Source organism: Eriocheir sinensis, chromosome 4 (assembly GCF_024679095.1).
Source record: "Eriocheir sinensis breed Jianghai 21 chromosome 4, ASM2467909v1, whole genome shotgun sequence".
NCBI lineage: Eukaryota > Metazoa > Arthropoda > Malacostraca > Decapoda > Varunidae > Eriocheir > Eriocheir sinensis.
Window position 1 is genome coordinate 12,862,583 of NC_066512.1, and position 7,414 is coordinate 12,869,996.

A 7,414-nucleotide genomic window follows, 5' to 3' on the forward strand; every position below is an offset into this window, starting at 1 on the left:
CTCGTTCCTCCGTTCCTTTGTTAGTCCCTTCGCCCCTTCCTCAATTAATCTGTCTTCCCGTCCGTTCCTTCGTCTCTGCCAGTTCTATCGTCCACGTATCCGTCCATCCTATTTTTTTTATTTTTTATCTGTGTATTCAATCAGCTGTATCTGTATACGTCTGGAAAAATAGTGAGATGAATGGTGGGATAGTTGGTGTGCCTAGTACAGAGAGTCATAGACGTGTGGCTGGACGGGAGGGTGGGTGGCTGAATAGGCCAATAGATTGATGGATGGTACGGTAGACTTTAATTAAAAAGAAAAAGAATACGGTTACGCAGAAACATCCCCACCATTTCAAACTTTTCTTGCACCGATGCGCTCTTTTTATAAATGCGCATTTGAAAAAAAGTATACGCTTTATAATGGTAACTTCGACATTTATGTACGACAAATGGTTTGCGATTCACTGCAAGTCAAAGGTATCAGTAACAGCGTGTCCTGTTGTTCCTGTGGGGATCAAGTCGCCCATTCCTCTGGATGACGTCATACACCCACGATGAGAGACCAACTTGAGGCGAGGACGGACAGACCTTGTTACGAGATCTTGATGGCACCGTCTCTCTATGTGTGTATGTATGTCCGGCTGGCTGGTGAGACCTCTTCTGATCTTATTTCTTATCGCTTTCGTGGACCGTTAACCTAAAACGGGATGCAGTACTCCAGATCAATTTCTTACAGATTTCTACGATATTACTCACTTACAGGATTAACCTTTTACATTTCATTAGAGGTTTAATTGCTGTTCTCATTTGATATCACTTAATTATCACTCATCACATTAGTTTACTCCATAACTACTCCTTTGCGTGTGGACTCGGCATGCACATCCGACTCCCACAACCGCCATGCAACGCACATCGCAATACACTGCTCTAATTACAGTTTTTTTTTTTTTTTATACCAGCTGCGTTTTTTTTTTTTTACCGAAGCAATTAAGTTTATCCATTACTTCATTAAACTCTTACGCAAGCAAACTCCTTATGAGAAAAGACTGCTGCGTGTCCCATTTTCTCTATCTACATTTATCTATTTATCCATGTCTATCAATCTCTCCCTCGTTACCGGTTTTCCCATCCATAACCGAACACAAGAGGGAGACAACACAACGAGGAACAACTGGAGGGAACGAGGTCAAGAAAGCAGGAAAGCAGGGAATTTGAGATGAGGGTGATGCTGGGGTGTGAGGGAGGGCTTGAATGGGTGGAGGGGTGGATGGAAGGGTAGAATGGATGGAGGGATAAGGTGAAAGGTGTAACGAAAGCGTGTGGCATGAAATATCGCTTTGCGTCTGCGGTGGATGACTTTAATATTCAACGCTGAAGCGGTGAAAGAATATGAAAGGAATGGAAGGATGTGGGTCTGTGTTTCAGCTAGATTAATAGATAGATACATGGATAAATAGATATAGGTAGATAGATTGAGATGTAGATGGAAAGAGTGGATATGTGACTGAATGGATGGAAACTGGTCTAAAACGGCATAGGTTAAAGGTATATCGCGGTAAAATAATGTAAAGAAATGGATCTACATAACCTATTAAGCAGATACACATTGATAGAATCTCTCTCTCTCTCTCTCTCTCTCTCTCTCTCTCTCTCTCTCTCTCTCTCTCTCTCTCTCTCTCTCTCTCTCTCACACACACACACACACACACACACACACACACACACACACACACACACACACACACACACACACACACACACACACACACACACACACACACACACACACACACACAGACAGACAGACAGACAGACAGACAGACAGACAGACAGACAGACAGACAGACAGACAGACAGACAGACAGACAGACAGACACACACACACACACACACACACACACACACACACACACACACACACACACACACACACACACACACACACACACACACACACACACACACACACACACACACATATGCACACACACAACATGCACGAAATCGACATGTAGTATCACATGTGGAATTTCGGCATAACTCGCAAGTAATTAGTGAGATGTGGAAGCGTCTGCATTCCATCCCGAGCCGCGGGGGCAGGAGGCGCGCAGACAGACTGTAAACACCAACCAACCCTCCCACCTACTCCCCCCTCCCAAGCACACATTCACCCACCTAAGAACCTAAGATGTCTGTTTGTTGGGTTGTTTGTGTGTCTGTATGTCTGTGTGTCTGCCGATCTGTCTCCGCTGGCACGTCTGTCTCCGGCCCAGATCGGAGTTAATCCGCGCCAACTTTCCGCAGCGAGTCGAGGCAATAAATGTCGTGACTGCCGCCTAACTTCGGCTATGAGTCTGCTGTTCCACTGTCCGTCCGTCCCCTTCCCTCACCGTGCAGTTCAGGACGGGCGGTGGAGACGCGAGTAACTGCCTTGATTAATAACTGTCTGGTCAACTGATTGATTGGGTCTATAACAGCATGACTGACTGACTAATTGTTTAATCAAATGATGGCCATAATAATTGATTGATTGATGTACTAATTGGTTACCTGATCCATTAATTCATTGAGTGAATGACAGAATCGATGACAGAATGGTAGGTGAACGGATGAACTAAGCGATTGGTTCTTTGAGTTCACTCATTTTAATGAAATACAACAAAACTGACTGGCCTGTACGTCGTAAACTTTACCACAATGTTGCCTCTGTATTTTCTATCAGTATCATCAAACTAACTACTAATTGCTCTTCTGAACTTGCTAACTCCCGCTGTACACGACTTGCTACCATAGCTCACCCCCATGCTGTCCAAATTCCTTACGCAAGAGTTAACCAGTATTTTTACTCCTTCATCCCTTTCGCTGGTAACCTCAGGAGCAACCTTCATTCGTTTGTATTCCCTCCTTCATACAACCTGAATGCTTGCAAGAGGGGAGTATCAAGACATCTCTCGAACCGAATCTGAGCCTCTCTTCCGGCTACTGTCTTCTGTTTGCGAGAGCAGCGTTATAGCCGGCTTTTTTATGTATTTTTTTCGCTTTGAGCTGCCTCTTTTGATGTAAGAAAATAACACTCGTGACACTTGGAGACTGAGAATCTAAGTTTCTTAAAATCTAATAATGATACTTATGTATTCTTAGACAAGATGGCGCTTTACATTACACAAGTAAACATATATCAGGTAAATTATTATTATCATTCAGATACAAACTGCAACAAGGAAAACATATGCAATTAATGTTTAGAAAGCACAGCGAGGCGCCAACTACAACATCAAAGAGGCGCCCGTTTGAGAAGAATGAAATGAAAAGGGGAAACAGGCAACTCACCAACGCAACTGTGTGTGTGTGTGTGTGTGTGTGTGTGTGTGTGTGTGTGTGTGTGTGTGTGTGTGTGTGTGTGTGTGTGTGTGTGTGTGTGTGTGTGTGTGTGTGTGTGTGTGTGTGTGTGTGTGTGTGTGTGTGTGTGTGTGTGTGTGTGTGTGTGTGTGTGATGACGCATGCATACATGGCCCATCTTGGTGCATGAGGGGAAGAACTTTGACGCACACCACTACATGAAAACAAAAGCCAAATGCGAATGCCAAAAAAAATAGTTTCGCACATACAGTTTTGCTCCAATTTCGGCGGCGTGCCTCCACCAGCCATCACCTTTACCTGCCACGGCGGGATGACTTCATTACCCAACGAGCCGCTTCATTCAGCCGACAGATATTCCCACTCCCATTTACCTAACGTTTTATTCAATATTAGTCAATAGGTGTGTTTTTTTTTTGGGGGGGGGGAGGATGGGGGGGGGGGGGTCATCTGGTTCCCGCCGGCGCTGGAGTACCACACAAAAAAGCCCCGCCAGGTGCTTAATTAACGTCAGGTAGCAGGTCAGGTAGCAACATCAGGTAGTGTGATGCTAGAGAATGGGAAAGATGCGAGGGGAAAATGGGAAGAAGCGAGGGGAAAATGGGAGGAAATTAGGAGAATGGGAAGGGGTGAAGGGAAAATGGGAGGATAAAATAGGAAGGGAGAAGAGATAGGAAGTAGAGGCAGGAAGGAGGGAGAAGGTGGAGGGACGAGGGGAAAATGGAGAGGAGAAAGCTGTAAGAGGGAAGAGATAGAGAAGTTGAAGGAGAGGAGATAATGGAGAGGGAAAAATGGAGAAGGGATATTGAGAGGTGAGAGGAGATGGGGAACGTGGAGAAGAAAAAAGGAAAAGTGGGAGGAAAGAGTAGAAAAGGAGATAGAAAACAGTGGGAAGAGATAGGGGAAAACAGGAGGAGAGATTAGGAGGGGGGAAGAGAGAGAGAAAAGTGGGAGAGGAGAGGGAGAATGGGAAAGAGCGAAGGGAAAATGGGAAGAGAGAGAGTAGGGAGAGGGAGGAGATAGAGAGAAAGAGCAGGAGAAAGGGAGAAACTGGAGGAGAGGGGAAAATGGGAAGAAAGGAGGAGATAAGAGGGGAAAGGGGAGGAGAGAGGATAAAATGGAGCGAGATAAATGGGAGGAAAAGAAGGGGGACGAGAGAGGAAGAAGGGGACGGGAAAAGGAGAAGGGGAGAGGAAAGGGAGGAGGGGAGAATAGAGGAAGAAAGAATGAGAGCGTGTGAGGAAAAAAGGCCTATAGAAAAAGGCGAATTAGTTTTAAAGTTGAATACATACACATAGCACGCGAAAGAGGGAGAGAGCGAGAGAACACACACACACACACACACACACACACACACACACACACTGAGCATGATTTGTCAGTTTGTCAGAATTTTTTGCCAGTGTCCTTTAATCTTTGTCTACGTCTTTTCTGTGCTCTCTCTCTCTCTCTCTCTCTCTCTCTCTCTCTCTCTCTCTCTCTCTCTCTCTCTCTCTCTCTCTCTCTCTCTCTCATTAGGTCATTATCTCGATTCTTCACTCTTTTCAACCTTCACTCCGTCTTTCCCCATTCACCCCTTCAATTCTCTTTCCTCGCCACTTCTTCCATCATTCATTTGCTTCTAATCTCCTTCACTTCTTCCTTTCGACCTTAATTTCTTTTTGCTTCGCTTTCCCTTTCTTTCACTCCTTCCTTTCTAGCTTATTTTCTCCTTCCTTTACTTTCATCCTCCCTTAATTCATTCCCTCCCTTCCATCTCTCTCCCATCCTCCTTCCTTCCTTCCTTCCTTCCTTCCTTCCACCCCTCGCTTCCTCCTTTCTTGCTTCATTAATTCATTCATTCCCCCTTCCTTCATACCTATTTTTCTTCCTTACTTTCTTCCTTTATATAATTCATTCAGTCAGTCGTTTCTTCATGCATTCCTCCCTTCCCACTTCTATCTTCCTTCCTTCTTCCCTTCCTTTTCCCCACTCCCTCCCTCCCTTCCTCCTTTCCTCCTTCCTCCCTACCGTCAAGGCGCCACCAAAACTTTACAAAAATAACAGATTTCAAGACGCTAACTTTTCCCTGACACGTGACGACATATTTATTTCCGCCCCGCCAAGCCGTTTTGAGGCAGGGAGGGCAGAGGAGAGGGAGGGAGTGTGTGTGTGTGTGTGTGTGTGTGTGTGTGTGTGTGTGTGTGTGTGTGTGTGTGTGTGTGTGTGTGTGTGTGTGTGTAGTGTGTGATAGAAAAATAGGCAGATAGATAGAAAGATAGATAGATAGAGACGATGAGACGAAGAGTAAAAAAAAAGGAAGGAAAGATCAATCGAGGAAAGACCAGAGGGACGAAATAAAACAGAAAAAAGCGACAACAAATAAGGAAAAAGAAAGAAAAATCCAGGACAGCCTTTGAGCAATAAATGAAGAAATAAAAGAACAGGACGTGAAAGGCGGCTATTGGAACTCCCAGGTGAGCAATAATACCTGTGTGTGTGTGTGTGTGTGTGTGTGTGTGTGTGTGTGTGTCTCTAAAATGGAGGCGTAGGTGCATGGTTTTTCTACACACACACACACACACACACACACACACACACACACACACACACACACACACATCCTCCCGGGTTCAATAAAATCTCTCTTTCATTTCTTCCGTCCTTCGCCAAGTGAATTATTTCCCTCGAGGGGCCTCCTATCGGGCAGGTGACCCAGGTGGACGACGGGTGTGGGTTGATCTCTCTCTCTCTCTCTCTCTCTCTCTCTCTCTCTCTCTCTCTCTCTCTCTCTCTCTCTCTCTCTCTCTCTCTCTCTCTCTCTCTCTCTCTCTCTCTCTCAAATAGCCACAGATTATCTTGCCAAGTCCTTTTCCAACTTATATCATCCTCCTCCTCGTCCTCTTTCTCTTCCTCCTCCTCCTCCTCATCTTCCTTCTCCTCCTCCTTCTCCTAATCCCCTCCTCCTCCTCCTAATCCTCCTCCTCCTCTCCTTCATTTTTCATTTTTCTATTTCATTTTCTCATTTATTTTTTTCTTTATACCCTCCTCCTCCTCCTCCTCCTCCTCCTCCTCCTCCTCCTCCTCCTCCCGCCCTCCTCCTCCTCCTCCTTCTCTCCATATTTCTTCTCTTTCCTCTTTTGGGGTCCATTTTCCTGTCGTCTCTCCTCTTCATCTTTGTTATTCTACGTACTCCTCCCGCCCTCTTTCCTTTTTATCGGGCACATTATGTTGAAAAATGGGTTGAAGAAAGAAAGGTGGGAAGGCGACGGCAATAATTCTTAGGATAAAAAAGAAGACCAGAGAGGAAAAGCAGATGGAGGATGAGGAGGAGAAGAAAACATGGAAAGACGGGCAGCAACAAGCCAATTAGCTTATTACGCCATCAGAGAAAAACATAATACCGATTTCTGTGCCACATCGCCTCGCTTGAATCGGTAGACCTCTTTTTTTTTCTAGTTCTTGAGTTAGTTTGGAGCTCAAAAAAAAATAGTAATCGACGTTACTTCTTCAGGTATATTCTTGACGACCTGTATCACATCTCGTAAGCGTCTCTTTTCCAACTAAATAGGTTGAATCTGTGTAATCATTCTTCATTAGGCTGAGCCCGTACTAAATGTGGAATCATTTTCGTAGCGTATCTCTGAACTCTCCACAGTAGTTTAATGCCCATGTAATTAGGAGATCAGAAGTGTATTGCATATTCCAGGTGTGGTCTTGATATCGAGTTATATAGACTATTCTCGGCGTCTTACACTTGACGTACCTCACTGTGAACCCGAGCATAGTATTAGTTTTATGACCTCAAGATTCGATTGCTGCTGTACATCCTGAATCAAGAGGCTTCCCATGCATGTTGTATGTATCCTTAACATTTCTGGACCCAATGTGCATGACTTTACATTTGTCAATGTTGAATGACATTTGCACTTTTCAGACCATTGGATGATCTGGTTAAGGTCCTTTTGAATGATTTCGCACCCGGCCATCATGAAGGCCGTTCCAGCCACTTTAGTGTCCTCAGGAAACTTCGATGGGGAGAATTCCATACTGTTTCTAAGTCATTGATGTATAGGATAATGATTTTTGGT